Source organism: Oryx dammah, unplaced genomic scaffold (assembly GCF_014754425.2).
Source record: "Oryx dammah isolate SB20612 unplaced genomic scaffold, SCBI_Odam_1.1 HiC_scaffold_18, whole genome shotgun sequence".
NCBI lineage: Eukaryota > Metazoa > Chordata > Mammalia > Artiodactyla > Bovidae > Oryx > Oryx dammah.
Genome location: NW_024070202.1, coordinates 697,088 through 714,602, shown reverse-complemented (window position 1 = coordinate 714,602; position 17,515 = coordinate 697,088). Strand labels below are relative to the sequence as shown.

The following is a 17,515-nucleotide window of genomic DNA, read 5'->3' as shown; positions in this document are numbered from 1 at the left end:
ATCATAGTAATGATAATGAGAAATAAATGAAATAGCAAAGTCACATCAATAAAAACAGTGGTGGGATTTCCCTGGTGGTACAGAGGTTAAGATTCTTTGCTTCCACTGCAGGGAGCACAGGCTTTATCCCTGGTTGGGAAGCTAAGATCTCACATGTGCAGCACAGCCAAAAATAAAAATAAAAATCAATAAATTAAAACAATGGTAAAATAAAACCCAGCTAATATGATCTTATCACTATGAAGGAGTATAGATGAATGAAGCAAAGAGGGCATGACTATAGTCGAGCATGCTTTAACATGCAGAGCTAAAGAACAAGTGACAAATTTTAGAGCCCCTAAGAGTCTCAGGGTTTAAAAGAATGAACAAAATAAATACTGAAGTCTATATGAAAATGAAACGGTCAAGATAAACAGGATCCACTTACAGGGAAGAAAAGACGTCAGAAGTTGCTGTAATGGATAGTGAGATTTACTTCAAAGTTATCATAAAGAATATGTGGTAATGACAGGTACTTCAAAGGAATATCAGAAAGAGTTATTAAACTGAATGAGGTAGATTCATGATTAGGTCCAGTTATTCAAAAACATCTCTGTTAATCTATTATAATTTTTTCATACTTCATTATTGATAAATAGCATTTCTTCTTGTTTGGATTATGAGAGCAAAGCTGAGACATGAATGAGTATATATGTTAGAAGAAGAGAAGATAGAGCAGTTCTTAACTTGGGCTTTATCACTGAGTAATCATTATATCTTCTTAGAAATACATTTAACTTTTTCTCAGTATTCAGTATCATCTTAAACACCTTTTATTGAACTATATTATACTGGTATTCAAAAAGTTAGTGATGCATATAGAGACTAGCTATTATTTTCAGGATCTTCTTGCTTAAAATCAGGTAATATTTTTATAATGCAAACTCAAAAGTCCTAATTTTATGTGGAGTAAAATAAAGTTTTGAGAAAAGCTAAAAGTTGCATTCTATAGAACTGAATCAAAAGAGTTAGTTATGAGAACCTGAGTGCAAATTTAACCCTAACCCTAACCTTAACCCTGACACTAAACAGTTATCATCTGTGTTTGCAGCAGTGTTACAAATCACAACATAAACTGTAGCATAAGGAATGAGTCTCTAATAATATATATATTTTCATCACTCTGACTTTCATAATGTATTATTTCTATATTAACTCAGAAATCATTGTAGCTCATCCTGACCATCAAAAAATGTAAAATGCAACATACAATTTATTTGAAACATAATCATATATTTACTTAAAATAAAGGTAAACTAGCATCAGAAATATATAAGAAAATTATTAGGCATTATATGAACATAAAAATGTTTATTTGAGTTATTCACAGCTTGACTTTAATTCAACTGGTTGTTCAATCCTATTGGACTTCTGAATTATATTGAGGGAGAAAGCAGTTTCATAGTTTTCAAACTCCTAACTGTCTCTTTCACATCTTTATTCCTAAGGCTATAGATAAGAGGGTTCAGCATAGGAATTGTGACAGTAAAAAAAAACAGTGGCTACTTTGATGAGGACCCATGAGCTTTTGGAGTTGGGTATACAATAAAGGAACAGGACAGTCCCATGGAAAATGGTGATGGCTGTCAGGTGGGAGGCACAGGTGGGGAAGGCTTTTCGGAGTCCAGTAGCTGAAGACATCTTGATGATTGTGACATCTATGAAAACATAGGAAGTGAGGATAATCAGGAAGCTACACACCTCATTGAGTGTAGAAATGATGAAACACATCAGTTGACTGAAATGGGTGTCAGAACAGGAAGCAGAGATAATGGCAGAATACTCACAGCCAAAGTGATGTATGATATAGAACCGCAGAAGGACAGCTCCAAAAGGGAACATGTGATTGTCAAGAAACACATTCCACCCCACGTGTAAGTCCCAGCGACCAGGAGGCAGCAGAGCTTAGGAGACACAGCTACTGTGTAAAGCAGGGGGTTACAAACAGCCACAAGCCTGTCATAGGCCATCACTGCTAGCATGGACATCATAATCACAAATGTACAGCCAAATTAAAACTGTGCCATGCATCCTTTGAAAGAGATAACTCTGTCTTTCACTACCAAGATATCTAGGAGTTTGGCTGTAAATACACTGGAAGAACAAATATCCAAAAACGATAAATGGCTAAGAAAAAAATACATGGGTGTGCGGAGTTTGAGACTTGTCCTTATGATCACTATTATGCCAAGGTTCCCCACCAGAGTGACTGTGTAAATGTTCAAGAACACCAGGAAAAGGGATTCCAGGAGGTGTGGATATTCTGAGAAGCCCAAATACAGTAGAATTAAAATTGAACAGTGAAACATGAAAAGGTGGAGTGAAAGAAGTTCAAGATTGCTCAACCTAAGCTAGTGAAGGCAATGTGATCAGTGTATACCCAGGAATGTTCTGAAGTGTCAGGTTGAAGTCTTTGCTTGACAACTTGAGTAAATTTGATTATGGGAAATTAGCTTTATCCTTTAGAACTTCAGTTTCTTTATCTGGAAAATAAGAAAGAATAGTATTTATCAATAGTAGTATTATATATAAATGATTCCTGAATGAGTATAATGCTTAAAGTATTAAATATCCCCAAGATAGAATATAATTATATGAGAACAAAGGCTACATAGAGGAAACCTAAAAAGAAAAAGAAAAAAAAAACTAAACAAATCATTGATTGGGTTATGGCAGTCATATGATAACAGCAGAATTGGCCTGGGAAAGATTAAACAATTTTAACACATAAAGAAAAATATAATAGTAAATTTCTCTGGGGTTTAACATATAACTGCACATGTATGATGGTCCTGTGACTAATAAAAGTAGAATTTAGCCTGTATATTGCTGTTTTCAGTTCATATAGGTTTCCTCTGCCAAAAATCTTCTGGATCCATATCCCTCAGATCAGACTGAAAGGATGATCCTAGGTTAAATCAACTCACCAAATGCCAGATATCCTTGGTGTATTTCTACGACGGATTCCTTGCTAACACTAATATGCTGCATATACATTTTATATCAAAATTGAAATGTTTGTTTAAGTGTTTCCAGTCCTTGAATCAGAAAGTTGATGATTCTTGCAAAATATAGTTAATAGCAATAGCCAGAAATATAATCTGTTATTTTTGCAACAGTCAAGAAATTGCAGAAGGAGAATGAACATGTTCTTGAGTAATAGGCAGACCTAGAAATTATACTTCATGATGGTGTTTTAATTTGTTTTATATCTAACCACCTAAGCCTAGGGACTCAAACCCTGAAGAATTCTTACAGAGTTTATTGTCATGAGCTATAGACAGAATAACTAAAGGAAAATTCGTCTTCTGTAATTTACAGTATGATTTCTTTTGTCATTGACCTATTGCTGATATTTTTAAAAATAATTCACCTCCATACAGAGGCTGTGTTTGTGCATGCTAAGTCACTTCAGTCGTGTTGGACTCTGTGACCCCATGGACTGTAGCCCACCAGGTTCCTCTGTCCATGGGATTCTCCAGGCAAGAATACTGGAGCAGGTTTCCATGCTCTCCTCCAGGGATCTTCCTGACTCAGGAATTGAACTCCTGTCTCTTTATTTCTCCTGCATTGGCAGGAGGGTTCTTTACCACTAGTGCCACCTGGGAAGACCATACAGAAGCTATACTTCTTAAAATCATAAAAAATTATGTTAGTATATTTTCCAATGAACGTAACCCAAATTATGACTGATACAATGTGCTTTTTGTCTTATATATCTCCACATATATTGATATGGAAACACACTTAACATTACACTGTACAAAACACACAGCATTATACTATACATATTTTTGCATTTAGCCAGTTAGGCTTATTAATCGTCATGCTCTGAGTATGAGTGCCATCAGCTATGGGTTGGTAGAGTGGATATTGATTAGGTGTCATGATCCTAGCTTGGACAGCAAGGAGATCCACCCAGTCCATTCTAAAGGAAATCAGTCCTGAATATTCATTGGAAGGACTGATGCTGAAGCTGAAGCTCCAATATTTTGGCCACCTGATGCAAAGAACTGACTCATTGGAAAAGATCCTGAAGCTGGGAAAGATTGAAGGCAGGAGGACAAGGGGCTGACAGAGGATGAGATGGTAGAATGGCATCACTGACTCAATAGACATAAGTTTGAGTAAGCTCCGGAAGTTGGTGATGGACAGGGAAGCCTAGCATTCTGCAGCCCATGGCGTCATAAAGAGGCAGACACGACTGAGTGACTGAACTGACTCACTTATTGATGATACTGCTGATAGATCCAGCTATATTTCTGTACTACAGTCACAGAGGTCATAGCACTAATATTTTTAATTCATCCATGTGATCCCTGCACCTACTCCTTTATGTCACAACTATGTGACATATGTATCAAGAAAGAAAAAATAAGGCCATATAAAATATTGACCCAATAAGATGATACTACATAGTTTCTTTGGAGGAGGAAATTGCAACCACTCCAGTATTCTTGCCTGGACAATTCAATGGACAGAGGAGCCTGGAGGGCTAAAGTCTATGGGGTCTCAAAAAGTAATACACAACTAAACATATGGACATATTCATTCACACACACGCATAGTTTCCTGTGTAGGAAATTTTGATATACACATATGTAGGGGCATTGGAAAACAAAGATTACAAATTATTTGAAGGGATTGACAAATCTGGTGCAGCCAATTTTGGAAGATTTGGCCAAATGGGCAACCTATAACTCAGCAGCTAATTGAGGTTCCCATTTACAAGTGTAAGCTATTTTTAATATATCGCTAAGAAATAAAGAAAATATCTACTTACTTCTTAGAGCATCTATTGTCACCACATCAATGCAGTTGGCCTGATATTTCAACTGAAGCTTTGTCAGGGATGGAATCAACAAATATGCTGTAAATCCAATCAAAGGAACATTTTAAAAGAGAATCATTTGAAATAGGTTTTGATTTTTTATGTTTTTGCTATTTTACAGATTTCTTAGTATGCTTATTAGTAAGTCAAATATAAATGATAAAGACAGTTGAAGTCCATGAAGACCAAAGATAATTAGTACAACAAGTTTATTAATTCTATAGAGTATTACTTTGTAATTCTAAATTCCTTTCTTCCAAATTTTGTTCAGTATTGCATGCTAGTTTTAGTTAAAGCAAGTACTGTGTATATGATACTAACTTGTTTATTTTTTTTTAATATTATTTATTTATTTTTGGCTCGTGGCTCCAGAACACAGGCTCAGTAGTCATGGTGCATAGGCTTAGTTGCCACGTGACATGTGGGATCTTCCCAGACAAGGGTTCGAAACAGTGTTTTTATCCTCCAATATTTAGTTTATTTAAAGCTTGAAGACCTTAATTTCATAAACTTTGACAGTGCTTCTAGATAGAGAAGCCTAGATTGTGCATGCTCCCACAGAGAGGTTGGGGATTGCATTATGTAAATACAGTTTAAAAAATGGATGTCTTAAACATTTGTGATATGGCATCTTTTAAAAAAAAACAGAATTATTTAAAATTCATATTTAAAGATTTGTGAAAGTGGTAAATGCCAAATACTCATTTAAAGAATAAATGACTAAATGGTTTCATTTACAGAATTTGTTATTTTTAAACAACTACAAGTACAGTGAGAAAGAAAAACAAAAGAAAAATTAGAAGAAACAAGTTAAACCACAGAAAAATATTTGCCAGAGAAATGTTAAGGTTCAAGGGTCTAAGCCAGAGAGATATTAAAATAAATTGTTAATGTACCGAGGCAGATTGCTGAAAAAAGTTTTTCAAAGGGAGAAGTATTTCGTTTGTCTGATACAAAATCAGACTGTATCCTAACAGACACCAACAAGCAATTGGGAGAAAATATCAAAATAGACTGGAATGCCAACAATATTGCAGAATGCCACAGATCATGTGATAAAAAAATTATTTTATAATGTTGAGGACTATATAGTCCCTGACACACAGTTTTCCCACTGAGAAGTTTAGGGAACTTTCCTAGTAGCTTAAAGAAAAAGAAGATTGAAAGTGAAGTCGCTCAGTCGTGTCCAACTCTTTGCGACCCCATGGACACAAGGCTCCTCCATCCATGGGATTTTCTAGGCAAGAGTACTGGAGAGGGTTGCATTTCCTTCTCCATCTTTTAGGGCTACCATAAGATATTTCAGCTTCTTTCAAAGTAATTTTTGCCAAAGTGTTGATGCCCAGAATTTTGTCGTTTCCTACTGCAAGCTCCCCAAGACAATCAAAAGAACCCATACCTCATTTTCTCCCATTTCCTGTGATCACCACAACTTTCATGACATTATTCTTCATCAGACACCCAATTTTTCAAGATATTTGGTTCAGTGAACACTCTATTACAGTCATCCACAAAGGATAATTTATAAATCATAATATTACTACAGACCATTGATTACTGGAATCCAATTTTCTATTCACATGATGCTTGGTCTTTGTTTAAGGCTAAAGATATTGTCCAAATACTCATCTTTGAAAGTTTTCCCCCAAATTACCACTTCTTGCTTGAATTTCTTTGGAAAAACATAAACCTGACTAGGTTATAGTAGGAAAATACTTCTTTTAAAGTATTGAAGAATTGATTTTAAAAAAGAAAAACAATGAATCAAGATATTTCACAGTAATGATCACACTGGAAGAGTATCATCTTTAGGACTGGAGGATGCTATGTTAGTAGAATATGGAAGAATGCAGATAGGTATCACAGATCAAGAAACTATCTTTTTATAAATGTGAATCAAAAGCTGTTTTAATGATTTCTTACTAAATCTAGTAGATTTTATATTTTTTAAACATTTTACATTTTTTGATTCTGAATTTCCCTTATGTAAGGGCTTCCCTGGTGGCTCAGAAGGTAAAGAATTTACCTTCAATGCAGGAGATGTGGGTTTGACAAATGGGGAAAGATCACCTGGAGAAGAGAATTGCCACCCACTCCAGTGTACTTGCCTGGAGAATTCCATGGTCAGAGGATCCTGGCGGGCTACAGTCCATGTGTGCATGCTCAATCACTTCAGTCGTATATAACTCTGTGTACCTGTGGACTGTAGCCCACCAGGCTCTTTTGTCCATTGGATTCTCCAGGGGATCTTCTCCACCCAGGGATTGAGCCCAGGTCTCCTGTGTCCTCTGTGTAGCAGGCCACCAGAGGAAGCCCAGGCTGCAGTCTATGGACTCACAAACAGTTGGACATAACTGAGCCACTAACACACTTTAGTTATGTAAAGAAACTTTAGTTATGTAAGGAAAATGTCTTGTAATAAAATAATATAGTAAGATACGTGCCCAATATCAATCAGTATATTGGTTGTTTCCTTCTTTACTTAGTAAACTTATTAATATTGGCATGTATACATCATGCACCAGATCCAGGTTTTGTAATTATTGCTCCAGAAAGAAGTGAACATTGAACTGTACAATTCTTGGCAGTATTGTATGTATCCTCAGTAACCGTTTAGTCATAGTTTTTCAAAGAAGAAAAGTTATATTTATACTTGCTACATACAAAAGTTTTAAAGATAAGTAGCATGTAAATCCATCTATAGAAACAGTAGTTCATAAATGTTACTTAATAGAACCATTAGTAAACTAACCTATGTTATCTAATATATCAATGCATTGAGCTTCATAGTTAAAATGTTTATTTTTAGATTGAAATTGCAACCTAAGAATTTTTGGAAAAAAGTTTGCATTGCATTTATATAAATAAACTGCCTATTCAAGAGCATTTACCAAGCAAAAATAATCTATGCTAAAAAGATTTTGCAACTATTTGATCCTTTTCTCTTTTGTTTTCTTTCTACTTAATATAAAAATCTAATGAGAACCAAATTACAAGTTACATAACTTCAAATTTGATATTTAAAACAGTATATTTTAATTGTTATCTTAAAACATTACTGAATTTGTCAGACATTACATGATGCATTCTCAAATTTTCTAAATCGTTTTTGTATTAGTAACAGATCTTTATTAAACTACACACAGACACGCAGCACACTATTTTGGTTTCTGTTTTTTTTTTTTTTTTTTTGCAATACTGTGCTGGTTTCTGCCATGCTGCTGCTGCTGTTGCTAAGTCTCTTCAGTGGTGTCCGACTCTGTGCAACCCCATAGATGGCAGCCCACCAGGATCCCCCATCCCTGGGATTCTCCAGGCAAGAACACTGGAGTGGGTTGCCATTTCCTTCTCCAATGCATGAAAGTGAAAAGTGAAAGTGAAGTCGCTCAGTCGTGTTCAACTCTTAGCGACCCCATGGACGGCAGCCTACCAGGCTCCTCCATTCATGGGATTTTCCAGGCAAGAGTACTGGAGTGGGATGTCATTGCCTTCTCCGGGTTTCTGCCATACAACAATGCTAATCAGCCATGATTATACATGCATCCCTTCCCTTTCTAAGCTCCCTCTCCTCTCCTCATTCCATTCCTCTGGGTCATCACAGACTACCAGACTGGGCTCCCTATACTGGATAGGAACATTTGGTTATGACCCTTGGATGACAAACAAAAGTTAAATTCCTATCTCTATTGCCATGAATAAAGAGGGTCAGCAATTTTGTTGTATATTCGTAAACAATAAAAGACATATGATTTAGTATAAAGAATTATGGTAAATATTTAATTTTCATAGAAAACTAAATCATGGAAGTAAATGTAATATTTAATATGTTGAATTATAACTACAACACATGGTCCCTTGCTACTTTCTGCTTATAAACCTTAATCATGATTGAAGTGAAGTGAAGTGAAGTTGCTCAGTCGTGTCCGACTCTTTGCAACCCCATGGACTGTAGCCCACCAGGCCCCTCTGTCCATAGAATTCTCCTGGCAAGAGTACTGGAGTGGGTTGCCATTTCTTCCTCCAGGGGATATTCCCAACCCAGGGATTGAACCTGGGTCTCCAGCATTGCAGTCAGACACTTTACCATCTGTGCCACCAGGGAAGCCCATTAATAAGACACAAATAGGAAAGGCAAATTATTATATTTAATCTAAATCAGTCATTGGAGAAGGAAATGGCAACCCACTCCAGTGTTCTTGCCTGGAGAATCCCAGGGATGGCGGAGCCTGGTGGGCTGCCGTCTATGGGGTCGCACAGAGTCGGACACGACTGACGCGACTTAGCAGCAGTCATTTGCTTAAAGCAATCCAGTGACCCATCAATTATTAAAACCTAGGTAAAACAAGTCATAGTCATGAATTCTCTGCTATTTGCTATAGAATTACCTGGAATTATCAAGAAAGAATATCTTTGATGAGGCAAATGTTTTAATTAATCTTTGGTGAATATTGAGCCAGGGCTTTCCACGTGGTGCTAGTGGTAAATAATCTGCTTGCCAATGAAGGAGACGCCAGAGACTCTGGTTCAGTCCTGAGAGGCCTGGATTTGATTCCTGCATTGGGAAGTTTCCCTAGAGGAGGAAACGGTGACCCACTCCAGTATTCTTGCCTGGAAAATTCCATGAACAGAGGAGAGTGAGGGGTTACAGTCTATGGCATCACAGTGTCAGACCTGACTGAGAAGGCATGCATCACACATGCACAAATGTTGAGCCAACTTCTTCATGTCACCATAAACCCCTGACCTAAAACATAACAGCTCTACAAGAGGCAAAGATTTTCAAACCTTGCCTTTGATTTTATCCTTTTTTTTTTTTTTTTAACTTTGACCCAAACATAGATGAGACCCAAACAGGGACTTGATTGCTTCCAACATAAGAATGGTCCAAGGAGGATGATTTATATACAGGTATGTAGACTGAAGATTAGTTGGTCCAATTAGCTTAGCCCTGAACCTCGAGTGACCTGTCTCATATCAGCAGAGCTGCCTCAGTAAAGTCACTATTCCAAAAATAGCTGTTGTTGCAACCTACTGAAGTTCATAAATATTTCTTTTTCATCATAAATAGCTAATGCTTTAATGAAATCTGTACACTAAATCATAATCAATTTGTTGGTTGTTATATTATACTATACATGGGAGAACTGGTTTAAAGATACTGTAACTTAAAATGAATTGAAAATTACCTAAGTAAAATTTCTAGTAAAAGAGATAGGTAAATACATTTTAAAATGTACAACCACAATGATGTACATGGAAAAACTTAAGTGATAGGTATACATTATATTTCCAACATTTGTATCATTTTCTTGCACTAGCACATAGAAATAATTTATATCTGGTTATATTATCAATTATATTTAAACTATATCATATTATGAACTATTTAAGTTAAAGATATTTCAAATTTGTCTTTGTTTGCCTGGGAATCTTCCAAAGTCAAAGTGTTTCTTATGGAATTAATAAAGTCTTAGTCCCACAAAAGGATAATTGTGATAAAAAGTATGTGTATTACTCCAAGAGTATAATGCAGACATCAACAAGGAACAAAGCTTCTGGGACATCACAATGGCATACAGAAGAGGATTACAAATGGCCATAAATCGGTCATATGCCATCACTGCCAACAGGAATGTCTCTGTCACCACAAATATGCAGACAAAGGATTGTATGAGGCATCCTGTGAAGGAGATGGTTCTGTCTTCCACAACCAAGTTTTCTAGTAGCTTGGGTGTAACTACTGTCGAGTAACAGAAATCAATGAAGGATAAGGGGCTGAGAAAGAAGTACATTGGTGTGTGGAGCCTGGAACTGGACTTGATGATCAGGATCATGCCCAGGTTCCCCAGCACAGTGACTGTGTAAATGGTCAGGAAGATCAGGAACAGGTGCAGCTGGAGCTGAGGATATTCTGAGAAGCCCAAGAGAATGACAGTGACCTCAGCACTCTGGTTTACTTGGTTCCTGTGGACAAAATATCAATTTTCATCCAGAAGAGTGAAAACTAAACTTTGAAATAGGCGGGAGAATAGAAAATGTGTTGAGAAGCTCACTGGGTCTGTTTACAGTGTTTCTGTAAATGCTATATTTCTGCTTTATTTCAAATGCTAATGTTCACTTATATGTCAATTATACAGCCAATAATAATTTTCATTGTGTATGATCTTCAGAAACAAAGAAAACAGATTAGATCCTGCTTTATTTCAAATAATAAAATTCATTATTACCAGCTGTTTTCAGGAGACATGGTATTTGCGTGAATCTGAGCTTTGTGAAAACACCTGATATGACAATCCAATTACATGTATTGGAGAAGAACATGTCATTAGGTTCCACAGTTTCTTACCTGCCTCACCTCCTGAGCCATGAGACAATTAACTTATATGCTAATTTGTATAATGGTAACATCTCTGAAAAATTGTTAATATAATATTCTTTTGGTTGTTCTATCTCCTTTCAATTCCTTTCTTATTCCTAGTTATTCCAAATTCTCAACCCATTCTGGAGCTATGATATAAGACATACTAAACTTTTTCACTTATGTTGAATTAATTTTGAAAATATTTAAATGTATTCTTCATAGCCAGTTGTATTATTCATCAGAAGTTTCAAAACAAAATATGTGCTATGCTTCTTATGATCATAGTTGAAACAATATTGAACAGAAAACTCTTATTTTTTTTCCATTGTAGCAGATTTTGGAGTTTGGGTGACAAAAATAAGAACTGTGAAAATACTGGAGAAAGCATATAGGCTTCAGAATGGATCAAATATATACTCTGCCATTTTGAATTAAGTTTTTAGTTCTTCCAAAGAAAAATGGGTGGAAAACACCTATTTCAAATGGGACACCAGAATATTTCTTGATTATTACTGATCACAATGTATTTCCTCTATATTAAGATAAGAATATTAATATAAATTATAAATCATTAGATTGGAACTGGATACTTCAATAATGAATTCCAATGCTGTAAGACATGGTAGAACAGATATTTATCTTTTTACATATTAGAATTATGAATAATTGTTATTATTTCAAACACCTGATATGTTTGTGAAAATCCAGCACAGCATGGACATCTATCAGCTGGTAGACACATTGGGGAAGACAATGCAGAAATCCCTTCTTCTAGAAGCCACACAACAGAAACACTGTACAATTTCATTAGAACACTTGGTTTAAGATGCATGTTTCCTTATTTTCCTCTAGATTTTCTCACAACACTATGGCTTTCTTTGATTCCCACATGATAAACTTGTAAGAAAGATATCTTCCAAAAACCATGTCCACAACAGATCCTCTGTAACAATACTTTGTAAGGTCTCAGCACTGCAAAGATTGATTATAACTATATTATTCCAGCCACATTCCTTCCATTTAAAATGCTCTGTGCAAGGTTATGAGAATAATTTTCCATGATTGTTTAATATAACAGTGACTTTAAGATTCCAAATAAATATTAATAGCAAATGCATAACATTAACATTATTCAGTATGAGTCTTCCAAAAACTACTTGGATCTATAAATTCAACCTCATTATCATTTAATACATCCTTCTTTAGTGAAGGTGGATTTATCAACCTCTGCTATATAGTACATGCCTATTTCTTTATAATTTATTTCCCCATTTTATTTTTTCTTATGAAGTTTGCTTTATTTTACCACCTACTTTTATAGACATGACTTATTTTTTCATCCCCTCTGTATACAGACAAACTTTCATATTTATCACTCACAATTACTATAGGTTATATTCCTATTATTTATAAATATTGTTGTTAATGTCACTTTATTTCTAGAAAATTACAGGAAAATCTTGAAGACAAGGCTCACTTTGTTATAACCCTCCCTTTTGCCAAAAGGAGAATTCTCCATTTTGGACTTTATGGGGACTACCCAGTGAGAAAACTAGGATAAAAATTATTTGAAAGAAAGAATTTGATATAACTCCATAAACCTTCTCAGCCAAAAAGTGGTTCTTTGTGGACACTTTGTTCTACACATGTGTCTGTCTCCCACAAAGATTACTGGATCTTTGTATTTTCTTTTTTAAGTAAAACAAAAGAGACATGAGTCAACTCACCTAAACAGAGAAGAACTTGAATGAGTCATTTAGTGAAGAACTCTTTACTAAGATTAATGAACTCCAGCAATGCTGCTGCTTAGTACTTAATAGAAACACACCTGAAAAGGGTAGTAAAAATGCCCAGTTATTTTCATTAATTATTTCATAGTTTATGATTTTCCAACCTGTTGAGAAAACTCAGAGATACCAAAGATAAGATCAAGCCTGAAAAGTAAATCCTGGCACCAAACTTTATCACAAATATACGCCATCATGACCTTAAGGATATGAAAACTAGAGAATATAACTGACGTGATGCCTTGATGACTGCAATTCAACTAATTACATTATAACTCTGAAGTCTGTCCCAGGTGGTATATTGATTGTATATTATTTCCCTAAAGCTTTAGGGCATTTGTATTATCAACTTAACACATTTAATCTTAAAAAACAAACAACACCATTTAAAAATATTTTATGTGGATATAAAATACATAAATCAACAAGGGGAAATTATACAGCAATATATTTACTTTTATTAATCCATATTTAATTTTTAAAAATTTCCTATAATATTTGTACTATAAACTTTATTTTATATTTACACTATTGATTCTATTGATAGAAAACAGCTTCCATTGGCTTTTCAAATATAGAATATGCTCAGATGTTTATATTTATTACTGAATCTAAAAAGAAATTTTGGATGATATGTTTTCTAAAAATATCTGTTTATGAAAAGGATGATATTTTCACTAATTTTGGCAAATACCCAACTTGGCTTTAAGGACACAGGTTAAGAATACTAATAACTTGATGCAGAAGGAGCTGAAGTGGAAGCAGTGTAAGATTTCACTTTCTTGGGCTCCAAAATCTTTGCTTTATGGTGACTGCACCCCTGAAATTAAAATGCACTTGCTCCGTGGGATCAGTTCAGTTCAGTCACTCAGTCGTGTCCAACTCTTTGCGACCCCATGAATCGCAGCACACCAGGCCTCCCTGTCCATCACCAACTCCCGGAATTCACTCAGACTCACGTCCATCGAGTCAGTGATGCCATCCAGCCATCTCGTCCTCTGTCATCCCCTTCTCCTCCTGCCCTCAATCCCTCCCAGCATCAGAGTTTTTTTCCAATGAGTCAAATCTTCACATGAGGTGGCCAAAGTACTGGAGTAAGTTATGATAAAACTAGGCAGCATATTCAAAGCCAGAGACATCACTTTGCCAACAAAAGTCCACATAGTCAAAGCCATGGTTTTTCCAGTAGCCAGGTATGGATGTGACAGTTGGACCATAAAGAAGACAAAGTGCCGAAGAATTGTCCTTTCAAACTGAGGTGCTGGGGAAGACTCCTGAGAGTCCTTCAGACAGCAAGATCCAACCAGTCAATCCTGAAGGAAATCAATCCTGAATATTCGTTGGAAGGACTGATGCTGAAGCTGAAGGTCCAGTGTTTGGCCGCCTGACATGAAGAGCTGACTTACTGGAAAAGACCCTGATGCTGGGTATGATTGAAGGCTAGTGGAGAAGAGGGCAGCAGAGGATGAGATGGTCAGATGGCATCACTGACTTAATGGACATGAGTGTGAGCAAACTCCAGGAGACATTGAAGAGCAGGGAAGCCTGAAGTGTTGCAGTCCAGTTCAGTTCAGTTCAGTCACTCAGTCGTGCCCGACTTTTTGCGACCCCATGAATCACAGCACGCGAGGCCTCCCTGTCCATCACCGTCTCCCAGAGTTCACTCAGACTCACGTCCATCGAGTCCAGGATGCCATCCAGCCATCTCATCCTCGGTCGTCCCCTTCTCCTCCTGCCCCCAATCCCTCCCAGCATCAGAGTCTTTTCCAGTGAGTCAAATCTTCTCATGAGGTGGCCAAAGTACTGGAGTTTCAACTTTAGCATCATTCCTTCCAAAGAAATCCCAGGGCTGATCTCCTTCAGAATGGACTGGTGGGATCTCCTTGCAGTCCAAGGGACTCTCAAGAGTCTTCTCCAACACCACATATCAAAAGCATCAATTCTTCAGTGCTCAGCCTTCTTCACAGTCCAACTCTCACATCCATACATGATCACAGGAAAAACCATAGCCTTGACTAGACGGACCTTAGTCGGCAAAGTTCTGCTTTTGAATATACTATGTGGGTTGGTCATAACTTTTCTTCCAAGGAGTAAGCGTCTTTTAATTTCATGGCTGCAGTCAGTCCATGGGGTGGCAAAGACTTGGACATGACTTAGTGACTGAACAACAATAACACAATAACAACAAGCTTATTTCTCACTAGTGGAAGATTCAAAATACATTTTGACTAGGTAGCTGTGCCCTATACGGACTCTGATTTCTGCCAACTTGTACCTCACCATCATCATGGTGCTTCTGAGGTTATGATTCTCTTAATATTCATTGGAGAAAGAATAGATTCTTCTTCAAATAAGTGATGCTAGGACAACTGGGTGTTCACAAGTAAAATTATGGGATTGGACACTTGCCTCATATTATATACAACAGTTAACTCAGAAAGTGAACAAGGACCTGAATGAAAGAGCATAAGCTATAAAACTCTTAAAAGAAAAACACAGGCCTTAAATTTCATGGCCTTGAATTTGGCAGTAGATTCTTAGATAGGGAAACAAAAACATAAGTGACAATAAATAAATAAATAAATTGCTAAATTGAACTTCCTCAAAATTTAAAATATTTTTATATTAAAAACATCATCAATAAAGGAAAAGAAAATGTAAAGAAAAGAAACAATAGAGACAAAAAGTCAAATCAGATACAACACAAAATTTACAAATGTCCAACAAGCATGTGAAAATATTCTCAACATATTTAGTTACTGAGTTATGAAGTCACTCAGTCATGTCCTACTCTTTGTGACCCCATGGACTGTAGCCCACCAGGCTCCTTCATCCATGGAATTTTCTAGACAAGAGTACTGGAGTGGAGGGGCGGTCCTAAGATGGCAGAGGAATAGGACAGGGAGACCACTTTCTCCCAAAAAAAATTCATCAAAAGAACATTTCAACGCTGAGTAAATTCCACAAAACAACTTCTGAATGCTGGCAGAGGACATCAGGCATCCAGAAAAGCAGATCATTGTCTTCAAAAACAGGTAGGAAAAAATATAAAAGATGAAAAAAGAGACAAAGGAGGTAGGGAGGGAGCTCCGTCCTGGGAAGGGAGTCTTGTCCCAGGAAGGGAGTCTTAAAAAGAAGAAATTTCCAAACACCAGGAAACATTCTCGCTGCCGAGTCTGTGGTGAGCCTTGGACGGGCAGAAGACAACATAACAGGGAAGAAAAATAAATAAATAATTAAAACCAACAGGTTACGAGCCCATTGGTAACTCTCCCAGCAGAGAAGCAGAACAAGTGCCTGCGTCCACCACTAGAAAGTTGGGGCTGGGCAGGGAGGTGCAGGCTGCAGTGCTTTTTAAGAACTGGGCCAGAATGCCCTGAGTGTAACTAGAGCGAACTAACTTGGGCTAGCATACCAGACTGTAGGATAGCTACCACGCAAAAAGCTCTAACATATGACACCGCCAGGCCCACACACAGAACAAAGGATGGAACAGAAATAGCCGGCTGCAGACCATCCCCCTCCGGTGACAGGCAGCCGGAGCCGTAAGGGCTGGAAGGGGGCAATTGCAGCCCTGGTGAGGCATTACCTACCAAACTGCAAGCAGGCTTCTTTGCTAAGACTTCTTGGGGTTCTGAACAGTCACCATCTGCCTGAGAAGGGGAGCCAGTGGTACACCCAGAAAACTGAACAGCAGGGACGGGAAAGGTGATAAGTTGGAGCGACTGCGGTCGCCAAACACCTGAGCTACTTGGACCTGCAAAGGGCACAAACGGCAGGCCCAACCTAATCTGTGGCTCTGAGGGCTACCTGAGAGCTGAGCCTGAGTGGCTTAGACCGGGGAGGTGCATGCAGCCCAGGGCTGGCCTCAGACGGTTCCTGGCAGAGCAACGTAGAGCCTGAATGGTGTGTGCTGTGAGCAGGGGCAGGCCCAGCATGGCTAAGACACTGCAAGCACAAGCCAGTGTTATTTGTTTGTAGCATCCCTCCCTCCCCACAGCTCGACTGAACAAGTGAGCCTAAAAAGAAAAAGAAAAAAAAAAAAGTGTCCACCACCACCCCCTTGTGTCAGAGTGGAATTCAGACACTGAACAGACCAGCAAAAAGAAGAAGCTAAACAGAGGGAACCGCCTTGGAAGTGAACCCACACTGCCCACAACACCAGAGAAAGTCCCAGATATATCTTTACTATTTTTTTTGATCATTCTCTTTTTTTGTTGTTGTTTTGTTTTGTTTTATTGATGTTGTTGATTGTTTTTTCTTTTCTTTTTCTTTTTTTTTAAATTTTTAACAATTTTAAGTCCTCTATTTCTCCTTTAATTTTTATTTTTATAACCTACTATTACTTTTCAAAAAAAAAACCCTATTTTTAAAGCAAACACCATATATATATAGTGTGTGTGTGTGTGTGTGTGTGTGTGTGTGTGTGGTTGTGGTTGTTGTGTTTTTTTTTTAATAATTCTTCTAACTATTTTCTCTTCTTCTTCTTATTTTCTT

General features: G+C 37.0%; 1 pseudogene; it reads right to left on the bottom strand.

The window, feature by feature from the left end:
• Positions 1 to 1,415: 1,415 nt before the first annotated feature.
• LOC120878255 lies at positions 1,416 to 13,215 on the bottom strand (annotated as a pseudogene).
• Between the last annotated feature and the right edge of the window lie 4,300 nt (positions 13,216 to 17,515).